At 54.6% G+C, this 14,357-nt stretch overlaps 1 long non-coding RNA gene across 1 annotated transcript in view; it reads left to right on the plus strand.

The window, feature by feature from the left end:
- Positions 1-14,357, plus strand: part of LOC142066965 (uncharacterized) — a 196,536-nt gene that overhangs the window by 11,534 nt on the left and 170,645 nt on the right. Inside the window, exons 5-6 of the long non-coding RNA XR_012663841.1 lie at positions 1,275-1,466; positions 1,724-1,833. This is a non-coding gene — a long non-coding RNA (uncharacterized LOC142066965). The remainder of the gene's footprint in view (positions 1-1,274; positions 1,467-1,723; positions 1,834-14,357) is intronic.

The raw sequence follows: 14,357 nt of genomic DNA on the forward strand, positions 1-14,357 counted from the left end.
CCTCGCCTGCGGCAGCCGCCTGAGAGAGCAGCGCGGCCGTGTCCGGGGGCCGGAGAGCGCTGGTGGGTGAGTTCGGGCAGCGGGGGGCGGGTGTGTGTCTCCGGGCGGGGCCGGGGGGCTCCGTGCCCCGCAGAGGAGCCCCGGTCGGGCATCGTTCGCTTCCGAACAATGCAGGTCTGTCCCTGGTTATTTTCTGTGTACAGTGTTTCGGGCCACCTGAAAGCCTTTGGCCGGGTAGGTTTGGTGCGGGGCGATGGCAGGTGTGGACCCTGAAAGATCTCGGGTGGGGGGCGTGGGAGGTATTTCTTGCCTTAAAACTCTGAGCCCACCTCGTGTGTCATGTCGTGTTATCATGTCGTGAGTCTCGTGACTGTGGCAAATGGCTGAGTCGGGCGTTTTCTGATAACTAACTTCTGAACGTGTGCGTGTGTAGGCACGGGGAGATTTGTGCAGGGTGACGGAGCCCCTTGTGCTTCTGTGCTAATGTCTACCTGTTCTAGACCTCCAGTGTTGGAAAGCCTTTGTTTAGTGCCTAGTTGTGGCTGCGTAACTGCTGTTGCGCCTGCAGCTGTGCTCGCAGGGATGCTGGGTGGCTCCGCATCAAACCGGCCGCCGGGCGGCCGGGTTGTGCCGCAGAGCATGCCGGGAGCTGTAGTCCTTGCGGCTGCCGGGCGGCCGGGTTGTGCCGCAGAGCATGCCGGGAGCTGTATTCCTGGCGCAGTGGCTGCCGGCCCTGTCACGTGGTTCGCCGGGCATGGCGGGAGGCGCGGTCTTCCGGCGCTCGGGTGCCGGGCGGCCGTGGCGTGTACGGTACGCGAGGTGTATTTTTGGGGTTGGCTTCGTGTTGATTACTGGGGGCTTGCGGGTGCGGCCGCTTCCCGAGAAGCGGTGAGTTCCCCGGGAGCTGACAGAAGGGAAGAGGGAAAGGAGGAGGACGATGACCTTTTCCCCGTGCCCAGGGCGCAGATGATGGCCGCGTCCCCGGCCCACCGGAGGTCCCGCTCAGCCTCCCCTGGCCCCCCTTGCCCCGTGCGCCTGCCCCCAGCTCCGGCACCTCCCCATAAGCGTGCTGCATAGCCTTAGGCCGCCCCCAGGCCCTGTCGTGAAGGCAGCAAGCCGTCCCTCAAGCGCACTGGATTCCCCCTTGGTGCAGGGGCCCTTAGCAGTAGCGTGGGGAGGGAGCGGTGTGTCCAGAAGCCCCTGCGGAAGGAGAGGCTTTGGCCAGGGTCGATCGACGGTAATGACGGTCACTGTTTCTTCTTTCCCTCTCCCAGAGACCGTGCTGAGGACGTGGTTGTCTGTCCTTCCCCCGGGGATGCCGTTGCCTGCGGCCGTCTCAGGCTCGCGTGGCTTCTCTCTGCCCGTCCTCGCCGTCCTCGCAGCGCAGGGCCGAAAAGGGATAGACAAAGCCCTTCCCGGCTGCGGACAGGAGCTGCCTCAGCTGAAGCTGGAGACGCCAACGAAAGGTAAAGAAGAAGAAACTGAAGGTGCTCTGGCTGCCAGCTGCCTTCCTGCCGCAGGCAAGAGAGAGCCTGTCCATGCAGGTGGGGGAGGAAGGAACCCCTTCATAGCCCGCAGCGGGCCAGGCCACCAACGTGCACCGTAGGGTCTGTACGCGTAACCCGGAGTTGGGTACGGGCGTGTAGTGCACGAGCGAGCTAGGCTACGTGCCTAGGAAGCCTCATCTGGTAAGAGCTGTAAGACACCCACGTATTCTCTTCAGGTGGAGGACGGCCTAGAGTCTGGAGCTGCAGAAGAGGCAGGGAGGAGAGGAGGGGAAAGAAGCATCTGAACGGCTAAATTGTGCCAGCAGCGCTGAGAGCGAGAGTCGCGGTGAGTCCTGGGCCACTGGGGCCCCGTTGCCTCTCTTGTGCGTCCTGGGCCCTCCCTGTCTCTCCCCCGGCCCCCTCTCTTTCCTTACCTGCTGCAAAATTATTTTTTTTTGCGCCCCCCCCGCACCTTCTTTCTCTGTCTCGCTCTGAGTGGCTCCCTGCCTCCCCGTCTTTTCAGTCCTCCCTCTCTCTGTCCTGTAGCCTGTGGCTCCTTTTTCTTTCTCCGCCTCTCTCTGCCTGGCTCTGGCTCCGTTTTTTTTTTTTTTTTTTTATTCCTCCTGCTCTGTCCTGTAGCCTGTCGGTGTTTTGTTGTTCTCTGGCTCTCTTGATCTGACTCCCTGTGTTACCGAAAAACGCGTTAAAATCGGAAACGACTCCTCAACACCAATTTAGTATTAAAGAGCAGGCATTCTATATTCGCGGCGCCGGATGCACGGGGGATCGCTCCTCCTGGCGTGCGTAACTCACGCACCTTTCCCGTACAATTTATAGATGAAAATTTCACATACTCATACATAGTCATTATTGTCTTGTCTAGTGATGGGTACAAACTTGCTCGTTCCCTATGTCAGTCACTGCGCAGGCTCGGTTGTCCTCCCAGTACAGTGCGGGGAACGGGGACGTACAGTGCGGGGAACGGGGACGTACCAGGATCTACTGGGTTGTACTGGGAGGGAACTGGGACGTACTGGGAGGCTCTACAATGTCCTGGGATGTCCTGGGATGTAGTGTGGAGGAACTAGGATGTACAGGCTTGTACTGGGTTGTACCGGGTGGAACTGGCAGGAATTTGGGATGTACCAGGATGTACTGGGATGTACTGGGAGGTAACTGTTATGTACTGGGAAGGAACAGGGAGGGAACTGGGATGTACTGGTAGGGAACTGGGACGTACTGTGAGGGAACTGGGACATACTGTGAGGACACTGGGATGTACTGTTATGTACTGGGAGGGAAGTGTTATGTACTGGGAGGGAACTGGGACGTACTGGGATGTACTGGGAGGGAACTGGGACGTACTGGGATGTACTGGGAGGGAACTGTGAAGTACTGGGATGTACTGGGAGGGAACTGTGAAGTACTGGGATGTACTGGGAGGGAACTGTGAAGTACTGGGATGTACTGGGAGGGAACTGGGAGGGAACTGGTATGTAGTAGGATGTACTGGGTGGGAACTGGGATGTACCGGGATGTACTGGGAGGGAACTGGTATGTACTGGGAGGGAACTGGGATGTACTGGGATGTACTGGGAGGGAACTGGGATGTACTGGGGACATACTGGCAGGGAACTGGGATGTACTGGGAGAGGATTGGGATGTACTGGGAGGGAACTTGGATGTATTGGGAGGGAAGTGTTATGTACCAAGGGGGAACTGGGACGTACTGGGATGTAGTGGGAGTGAACTGTGAAGTACTGGGATGTACTTAGAGGGAACTGGGATGTACTGGAAGGGAACTTTGAAGTACTGGGATGTACTTAGAGGAAACTGGGAGGCAACTGGGATGTAGTGGGACGTACGGGAATGGAACTGGGAGTGAACTGTGTGTGAACTGGGAGGGAACTGGGATGTACTGTGAGGGAACTGTGAGGGAACTGTGAGGGAACTGTGAGGGAACTGGGAGGGACTGGGAGGGATCTGGGATGTACTGGGCTGCACTGGTAGGGAACTGGGATGTACTGGGAGCACACTGGAATGTCCCAGTTGACACCCACTTCCCTCCCAGTTTCCTCCCAGTATATCCCAGTTTCCTCCCAGTATATCCCAGTTTCCTCCCAGTATATCCCAGTTTCCTCCCAGTAAATCCCAGTTTCCTCCCAGTACATCCCAGTTTCCTCCCAGTACATCCCAGTAAATCCCAGTTCGCTCCCAGTACATCCCAATACATCGCCGTACATTCCAGTTCCGTTCCTGTCCATCCCAATACATCCCCGTTCCATGCCAGTACATCCCAGTTCCCTACCAGTTCATCCCCGTACATCCCAATTCCCTCCCGGTTCACTACCACTTCTTTCCCAGTGCCTCCCAATACATCCCAGATCCGTCCCATTACATCCCAGTACATCCCAGTTCCCTCCCAGTACATCCCAGATCCCTCCCAGTACTGGGAGGGAGCTGGGATGTACTGGGAGGCACTACAATGTGCGGGGGTGTCCTGGGATGTACCGTGGAGGAACTAGGATGTACAGGCTTGTACTGGGTTGTACCGGGTGGAACTAGCAGGGATTTGAAATGTCCTAGGATCTACTGGGATGTACTGGGATGTACTGGGAGGTAACTGTTGTGTACTGGGAGTGAACTGGGAGGGAACTGGGATGTACTTGGAGGGAAATGGGAGAGAACTGAGATGTACTGGAGGGAAATGGAATGGAATAAGAGGGAACTAGGACGCACTGGTCGGAAACAGGGACGGAACTGGGATGTACTGGGACGTACTGGGAGGGAACTGTTGTGTACTGGGAGTGAACTGGGAGGGAACTGGTATGTAGTAGGATGTACTGGGAGGGAACTGGGATGTACTGGGACGGACTGGGAGGGAACTGGGACGGACTGGGATGCACTGGTAGGGAACTGGGATGTACTGGGAGGAAACTGGAATGTCCCAGTTGACACCCACTTTCGTCCCAGTTTCCTCCCAGTATCCTCCCAGTATATCCCAGTTTCCTCCCAGTACATCCCAGTAAATCCCAGTTTGCTCCCAGTACATCGCAGTACATTCCAGTTCCGTTCCTGTACTGGGAGGCACTACAATGTGCGGGGATGTCCTGGGATGTACCGTGGAGGAACTAGGATGTACAGGCTTGTACTGCGTTGTACCGGGTGGAACTGGCAGGGATTTGGGATGTACAGGCTTGTACTGGGATGTACTGGGATGTACTGGGAGGTAACTGTTGTGTACTGGGAGTGAACTGGGAGGGACCTGGGATGTACTGGAAGGCACTACAATGTGCGGGGATGCACAGGGATGTACCGTGGAGGAACTAGGATGTACGGGCTTGTACTGGGTTGTACCGGGTGGAACTGGCAGGGATTTGAAATGTCCTAGTATCTACTAGGATGTACTGGGATGTACTGGGAGGTAACTGTTGTGTACTGGGAGTGAACTGGGAGGGAACTGTGAAGTACTGGGATGTACTGGGAGGGAACTGGGATGTACTGGGTGGAAAGTGTTGGGAATTGGGATTTAGTGGGAGGGAACTGGGATGGACTGGGAGGGAACTGGGATGTAGTGGGACATACTGGGATGGAACTGGGAACTACTGGGGTGTACTGGGAGGGAATTGTTATGTACCGAGGGGGAACTGGGACGTACTGGGAGTGAACTGTGAAGTACTGGGATGTACTTAGAGGGAAGTGGGAGGGAACTTGGATGTAGTGGGAGGGAACTGGGATTTACTTGGAGGAAAGTGGCATGTACTGGGCTGTACTGGAATGGAACTGGGAGTGAACTGTGTGTGAACTGTGAGGGAACTGGGATGTACTGTGAGGGAACTGGGATGTACTGTGAGGGAACTGGGATGTACTGGGACGTACTGGGACAGACTGGGAGGGATCTGGGATGTACTGGGAGGGATCTGGGATGTACTGGAGGCACTACAATGTGCGGGGATGCCCTGGGATGTACTGTGGAGGATCTAGGATGTACAGGCTTGTACTGGGTTGTACCGGGTGGAACTGGCAGGGATTTGGGATGTACCAGGATCTACTGGGATGTACTGGGAGGTAACTGTTATGTACTGGGAAGGAACAGGGAGGGAACTGGGATGTACTGGGAGGAAACTGGGATGTACTGTGAGGGAACTGGGACGTACTGTGAGGACACTGGGATGTACTGTTATGTACTGGGAGGGAAGTGTTATGTACTGAGGGGAACTGGGACGTACTGGGATGTACTGGGAGGGAACTGTGAAGTACGGGGATGTACTGGGAGTGAACTGGGAGGGAACTGGTATGTAGTAGGATGTACTGGGTGGGAACTGGGATGTACCAGGATGTACTGGGAGGGAACTGGTATGTACTGGGAGGGAACTGGTATGTACTGGGAGGGAACTGGGATGTACTGGGAGGGGATTGGGACGGACTGGGAGGGAACTGGGATGTACTGGGCTGCACTGGTAGGGAACTGGGATGTACTGGGAGGAAACTGGAATGTCCCAGTTGACACCCACTTCCTTCCCAATGCCTCCCAGTATATCCCAGTTTCCTCCCAGTACATCCCAGTAAATCCCAGCTCGCTGCCAGTACATGCCAATACATCGCTGTACATTCCAGTTCTGTTCCTGTACATCCCAATACATCCCCGTTCCATGCCAGTACATCCCAGTTTCCTACCAGTTCATCCCCGTACATCCCAATTCCCTCCCGGTTCACTACCACTTCTTTCCCAGTGCCTCCCAATACATCCCAGTTCCGTCCCATTACATCCCAGTACATCCCAGTTCCCTCCCAGTACATCCCAGTTCCCTCCCAGTACATCCCAGGTCCCTCCGAGTACTGGGAGGGAACTGGGATGTACTGGGAGGCACTACAATGTGCGGGGATGCCCTGGGATGTACTGTGGAGGAACTAGGATGTACAGGCTTGTACTGGGTTGTACCGGGTGGAACTGGCAGGGATTTGGGATGCACCAGGATCTACTGGGATGTACTGGGAGGTAACTGTTATGTACTGGGAGTGAACTGGGAGGGAACTGGGATGTACTGGGAGGGAACTGGGACGTACCGTGAGGACACTGGGATGTACTGGTATGTACTGGGAGGGAAGTGTTATGTACTGAGGGGAACTGGGATGTACTGGGAGGGAACTGTGAAGTACTGGGATGTACTGGGAGTGAACTGGGAGGGAACTGGTATGTAGTGGGATGTACCAGGATGTACTGGGAGGGAACTGGTATGTACTGGGAGGGAACTGGGATGTACTGGGTTGTAGTGGGAGGGAACTGGGAGGGAACTGGGATGTACTGGGAGGAAACTGGGATGTACTGGGAGGGAACTGGGATGTACTGGGACATACTGGCAGGGAACTGGGATGTACTGGGAGGGGATTGGGACGGACTGGGAGGGAACTGGGATGTACTGGGCTGCACTGGTAGGGAACTGGGATGTACTGGGAGGAAACTGGAATGTCCCAGTTGACACCCACTTCCCTCCCAATGCCTCCCAGTATATCCCAGTTTCCTCCCAGTATATCCCAGTTTCCTCCCAGTACATCCCAGTAAATCCCAGCTCGCTGCCAGTACATGCCAATACATCGCTGTACATTCCAGTTCTGTTCCTGTACATCCCAATACATCCCCGTTCCATGCCAGTACATCCCAGTTTCCTACCAGTTCATCCCCGTACATCCCAATTCCCTCCCGGTTCACTACCACTTCTTTCCCAGTGCCTCCCAATACATCCCAGTTCCGTCCCATTACATCCCAGTACATCCCAGTTCCCTCCCAGTACATCCCAGTTCCCTCCCAGTACTGCGAGGGACCTGGGATGTACTGGAAGGCACTACAATGTGCGGGGATGCCCTGGGATGTACTGTGGAGGAACTAGGATGTACAGGCTTGTACTGGGTTGTACCGGGTGGAACTGGCAGGGATTTGGGATGTACCAGGATCTACTGGGATGTACTGGGAGGTAACTGTTATGTACTGGGAAGGAACAGGGAGGGAACTGGGATGTACTGGGAGGGAACTGGGACGTACTGGGAGGGAACTGGGACGTACTGTGAGGACACTGGGATGTACTGGTATGTACTGGGAGGGAAGTGTTATGTACTGAGGGGAACTGGGACGTACTGGGATGTACTGGGAGTGAACTGGGAGGGAACTGGTATGTAGTAGGATGTACCGGGAGGGAACTGGTATGTACCGGGAGGGAACTGGTATGTACTGGGATGTACTGGGAGGGAACTGGGATGTACTGGGAGGGAACTGGGATGTACTGGGACATACTGGCAGGGAACTGGGATTGGGACGGACTGGGAGGGAACTGGGATGTACTGGGCTGCACTGGTATGGAACTGGGATGTACTGGGAGGAAACTGGAATGTCCCAGTTGACACCCACTTCCCTCCCAATGCCTCCCAGTATATCCCAGTTTCCTCCTAGTATATCCCAGTTTCCTCCCAGTACATCCCAGTAAATCCCAGCTCGCTGCCAGTACATGCCAATACATCGCTGTACATTCCAGTTCTGTTCCTGTACATCCCAATACATCCCCGTTCCATGCCAGTACATCCCAGTTTCCTGCCAGTTCATCCCCGTACATCCCAATTCCCTCCCGGTTCACTACCACTTCTTTCCCAGTGCCTCCCAATACATCCCAGTTCCGTCCCATTACATCCCAGTACATCCCAGTTCCCTCCCAGTACGTCCCAGTTCCCTCCCATTACATCCCAGGTCCCTCCCAGTACTGGGAGGGAACTGGGATGTACTGGGAGGCACTACAATGTGCGGGGATGCCCTGGGATGTACTGTGGAGGAACTAGGATGTACAGGCTTGTACTGGGTTGTACCGGGTGGAACTGGCAGGGATTTGAAATGTCCTAGGATCTACTAGGATGTACTGGGATGTACTGGGAGGTAACTGTTATGTACTGGGAAGGAACAGGGAGGGAACTGGGATGTACTGGTAGGGAACTGGGACGTACTGTGAGGGAACTGGGACGTACTGTGAGGACACTGGGATGTACTGTTATGTACTGGGAGGGAAGTGTTATGTACTGGGAGGGAACTGGGACGTACTGGGATGTACTGGGAGGGAACTGTGAAGTACTGGGATGTACTGGGAGGGAACTGTGAAGTACTGGGATGTACTGGGAGGGAACTGTGAAGTACTGGGATGTACTGGGAGGGAACTGGGAGGGAACTGGTATGTAGTAGGATGTACTGGGTGGGAACTGGGATGTACCAGGATGTACTGGGAGGGAACTGGTATGTACTGGGAGGGAACTGGGATGTACTGGGATGTACTGGGAGGGAACTGGGATGTACTGGGGACATACTGGCAGGGAACTGGGATGTACTGGGAGAGGATTGGGATGTACTGGGAGGGAACTTGGATGTATTGGGAGGGAAGTGTTATGTACCAAGGCGGAACTGGGACGTACTGGGATGTAGTGGGAGTGAACTGTGAAGTACTGGGATGTACTTAGAGGGAACTGGGATGTACTGGGAGGGAACTTTGAAGTACTGGGATGTACTTAGAGGAAACTGGGAGGCAACTGGGATGTAGTGGGACGTACGGGAATGGAACTGGGTGTGAACTGTGTGTGAACTGGGAGGGAACTGGGATGTACTGTGAGGGAACTGTGAGGGAACTGGGATGTACTGGGAGGGACTGGGAGGGATCTGGGATGTACTGGGCTGCACTGGTAGGGAACTGGGATGTACTGGGAGGAAACTGGAATGTCCCAGTTGACACCCACTTCCCTCCCAGTTTCCTCCCAGTATATCCCAGTTTCCTCCCAGTAAATCCCAGTTTCCTCCCAGTAAATCCCAGTTTCCTCCCAGTAAATCCCAGTAAATCCCAGTTCGCTCCCAGTACATCCCAGTACATCGCCGTACATTCCAGTTCCGTTCCTGTCCATCCCAATACATCCCCGTTCCATGCCAGTACATCCCAGTTCCCTACCAGTTCATCCCCGTACATCCCAATTCCCTCCCTGTTCACTACCACTTCTTTCCCAGTGCCTCCCAATACATCCCAGATCCGTCCCATTACATCCCAGTACATCCCAGTTCCCACCCAGTACATCCCAGGTCCCTCCCAGTACTGGGAGGGAGCTGGGATGTACTGGGAGGCACTACAATGTGCGGGGGTGTCCTGGGATGTACCGTGGAGGAACTAGGATGTACAGGCTTGTACTGGGTTGTACCGGGTGGAACTAGCAGGGATTTGAAATGTCCTAGGATCTACTGGGATGTACTGGGATGTACTGGGAGGTAACTGTTGTGTACTGGGAGTGAACTGGGAGGGAACTGGGATGTACTTGGAGGGAAATGGGAGAGAACTGAGATGTACTGGAGGGAAATGGAATGGAATAAGAGGGAACTAGGACGCACTGGTCGGAAACAGGGACGGAACTGGGATGTACTGGGACGTACTGGGAGGGAACTGGGACGTACTGGGAGGGAACTGTTGTGTACTGGGAGTGAACTGGGAGGGAACTGGTATGTAGTAGGATGTACTGGGAGGGAACTGGGATGTACTGGGACGGACTGGGAGGGAACTGGGACGGACTGGGATGTACTGGTAGGGAACTGGGATGTACTGGGAGGAAACTGGAATGTCCCAGTTGACACCCACTTTCGTCCCAGTTTCCTCCCAGTATCCTCCCAGTATATCCCAGTTTCCTCCCAGTACATCCCAGTAAATCCCAGTTTGCTCCCAGTACATCGCAGTACATTCCAGTTCCGTTCCTGTACATCCCAATACATCCCTGTTCCATGCCAGTACATCCCAGTTTCCTACCAGTTCATCCCCGTACATCCCAATTCCCTCCCGGTTCGCTACCACTTCTTTCCCATTGCCTCCAAATACATCCCAGTTCCGTCCCATTACATCCCAGTTCCCATCCCAGTTCCCTCCCAGTACTGGGAGGGAGCTGGGATGTACTGGGAGGCACTACAATGTGCTGGGATGCCCTGGGATGTACTGTGGAGGAACTAGGATGTACAGGCTTGTACTGGGTTGTACCGGGTGGAACTGGCAGGGATTTGGGATGTACCAGGATCTACTGGGATGTACTGGGAGGTAACTGTTATGTACTGGGAAGGAACAGGGAGGGAACTGGTATGTAGTAGGATGTACTGGGTGGGAACTGGGATGTACCGGGAGGGAACTGGGATGTACTGGGACGTAGTGGGAGGGAACTGGGATGTACTGGGGTGTACTGGGAGGGAACTGTTATGTACCGAGGGGGAACTGGGATGTACTGGGAGTGAACTGTGAAGTACTGGGATGTACTGTGAGGGAAGTGGGAGGGAACTTGGATGTAGTGGGAGGGAACTGGGATTTACTTGGAGGAAAGTGGCATGTACTGGGATGTACTGGAATGGAACTGGGAGTGAACTGTGTGTGAACTGTGAGGGAACTGGGATGTACTGTGAGGGAACTGGGATGTACTGGGACGTACTGGGACAGACTGGGAGGGATCTGGGCTGCACTGGTTGGGAACTGGGATGTACTGGGAGGCACTACAATGTGCGGGGATGCCCTGGGATGTACTGTGGAGGAACTAGGATGTACAGGCTTGTACTGGGTTGTACCGGGTGGAACTGGCAGGGATTTGGGATGTACCAGGATCTAGTAGGATGTGCTGGGAGGGAAGTGTTACGTATTGAGGGGAACTGGGATGTACTGGGAGGGAACTGTGAAGTACTGGGATGTACTGGGAGTGAACTGGGAGGGAACTGGTATGTAGTAGGATGTACTGGGTGGGAACTGGGATGTACCAAGATGTACTGGGATGTAGTGGGAGGGAACTGGGATGTAGTGGGAGGGAACTGGGATGTAGTGGGAGGGAACTGGGAGGGAACTGGTATGTACTGGGAGGGAACTGGGATGTACTGGGACATACTGGCAGGGAACTGGGATGTACTGGGAGGGGATTGGGATGTACTGGGAGGGAACTTGGATGTATTGGGAGGGAAGTGTTATGTACCAAGGGGGAACTGGGACGTACTGGGATGTAGTGGGAGTGAACTGTGAAGTACTGGGATGTACTGTGAGGGAACTGGGATGTACTGGGAGGGAACTTTAAAGTACTGGGATGTACTTAGAGGAAACTGGGAGGCAACTGGCATGTACTGGGATGTACTGGAATGGAACTGGGTGTGAACTGTGTGTGAACTGGGAGGGAACCGGGATGTACTGTGAGGGAACTGGGATGTACTGGGAGGGACTGGGAGGGATCTGGGATGTACTGGGCTGCACTGGTAGGGAACTGGGATGTACTGGGAGGCAACTGGAATGTCCCAGTTGACACCCACTTCCCTCCCAGGTTCCTCCCAGTATATCCCAGTTTCCTCCCAGTATATCCCAGTTTCCTCCCAGTATATCCCAGTAAATCCCAGTTCGCTCCCAGTACGTCCCAGGTCCCTCCCAGTACATCCCAGGTCCCTCCCAGTACTGGGAGGGAACTGGGATGTACTGGGAGGCACTACAATGTGCGGGGATGTCCTGGGATGTACCGTGGAGGAACTAGGATGTACAGGCTTGTACTGCGTTGTACCGGGTGGAACTGGCAGGGATTTGGGATGTACAGGCTTGTACTGGGATGTACTGGGATGTACTGGGAGGTAACTGTTGTGTACTGGGAGTGAACTGGGAGGGAACTGTGAAGTACTGGGATGTACTGGGAGGGAACTGGGATGTACTGGGTGGAAAGTGTTGGGAATTGGGATTTAGTGGGAGGGAACTGGGATGGACTGGGAGGGAACTGGGATGTAGTGGGACATACTGGGATGGAACTGGGAACTACTGGGGTGTACTGGGAGGGAATTGTTATGTACCGAGGGGGAACTGGGACGTACTGGGAGTGAACTGTGAAGTACTGGGATGTACTTAGAGGGAAGTGGGAGGGAACTTGGATGTAGTGGGAGGGAACTGGGATTTACTTGGAGGAAAGTGGCATGTACTGGGCTGTACTGGAATGGAACTGGGAGTGAACTGTGTGTGAACTGTGAGGGAACTGGGATGTACTGTGAGGGAACTGGGATGTACTGTGAGGGAACTGGGATGTACTGGGACGTACTGGGACAGACTGGGAGGGATCTGGGATGTACTGGGAGGGATCTGGGATGTACTGGAGGCACTACAATGTGCGGGGATGCCCTGGGATGTACTGTGGAGGATCTAGGATGTACAAGCTTGTACTGGGTTGTACCGGGTGGAACTGGCAGGGATTTGGGATGTACCAGGATCTACTGGGATGTACTGGGAGGTAACTGTTATGTACTGGGAAGGAACAGGGAGGGAACTGGGATGTACTGGTAGGGAACTGGGATGTACTGTGAGGGAACTGGGACGTACTGTGAGGACACTGGGATGTACTGTTATGTACTGGGAGGGAAGTGTTATGTACTATGGGGAACTGGGACGTACTGGGATGTACTGGGAGGGAACTGTGAAGTACGGGGATGTACTGGGAGTGAACTGGGAGGGAACTGGTATGTAGTAGGATGTACTGGGTGGGAACTGGGATGTACCAGGATGTACTGGGAGGGAACTGGTATGTACTGGGAGGGAACTGGTATGTACTGGGAGGGGATTGGGACGGACTGGGAGGGAACTGGGATGTACTGGGAGGGGATTGGGACGGACTGGGAGGGAACTGGGATGTACTGGGCTGCACTGGTAGGGAACTGGGATGTACTGGGAGGAAACTGGAATGTCCCAGTTGACACCCACTTCCCTCCCAATGCCTCCCAGTATATCCCAGTTTCCTCCCAGTATATCCCAGTTTCCTCCCAGTACATCCCAGTAAATCCCAGCTCGCTGCCAGTACATGCCAATACATCGCTGTACATTCCAGTTCTGTTCCTGTACATCCCAATACATCCCCGTTCCATGCCAGTACATCCCAGTTCCCTACCAGTTCATCCCCGTACATCCCAATTCCCTCCCGGTTCACTACCACTTCTTTCCCAGTTCCGTCCCATTACATCCCAGTTCCGTCCCATTACATCCCAGTACATCCCAGTTCCCTCCCAGTACATCCCAGGTCCCTCCCAGTACATCCCAGGTCCCTCCCAGTACTGGGAGGGAACTGGGATGTACTGGGAGGCACTACAATGTGCGGGGATGCCCTGGGATGTACTGTGGAGGAACTAGGATGTACAGGCTTGTACTGGGTTGTACCGGGTGGAACTGGCAGGGATTTGGGATGTACCAGGATCTACTGGGATGTACTGGGAGGTAACTGTTATGTACTGGGAAGGAACAGGGAGGGAACTGGGATGTACTGGTAGGGAACTGGGATGTACTGGGAGGGAACTGGGACGTACTGTGAGGACACTGGGATGTACTGTTATGTACTGGGAGGGAAGTGTTATGTACTGAGGGGAACTGGGACGTACTGGGATGTACTGGGAGGGAACTGTGAAGTACTGGGATGTACTGGGAGTGAACTGGGAGGGAACTGGTATGTAGTAGGATGTACTGGGTGGGAACTGGGATGTACCAGGATGTACTGGGATGTACTGGGAGGGAACTGGTATGTACTGGGAGGGAACTGGGATGTACTGGGACATACTGGCAGGGAACTGGGATGTACTGGGAGGGGATTGGGACGGACTGGGAGGGAACTGGGATGTACTGGGCTGCACTGGTAGGGAACTGGGATGTACTGGGAGGAAACTGGAATGTCCCAGTTGACACCCACTTCCCTCCCAATGCCTCCCAGTATATCCCAGTTTCCTCCCAGTATATCCCAGTTTCCTCCCAGTACATCCCAGTAAATCCCAGTTCGCTCCCAGTACATCCCAGTACATCGCAGTACATTCCAGTTCCGTTCCTGTACATCCCAATA

Source organism: Phalacrocorax aristotelis, chromosome 20, assembly GCF_949628215.1.
Source record: "Phalacrocorax aristotelis chromosome 20, bGulAri2.1, whole genome shotgun sequence".
In the NCBI taxonomy this organism is placed as follows: Eukaryota; Metazoa; Chordata; class Aves; order Suliformes; family Phalacrocoracidae; genus Phalacrocorax; species Phalacrocorax aristotelis.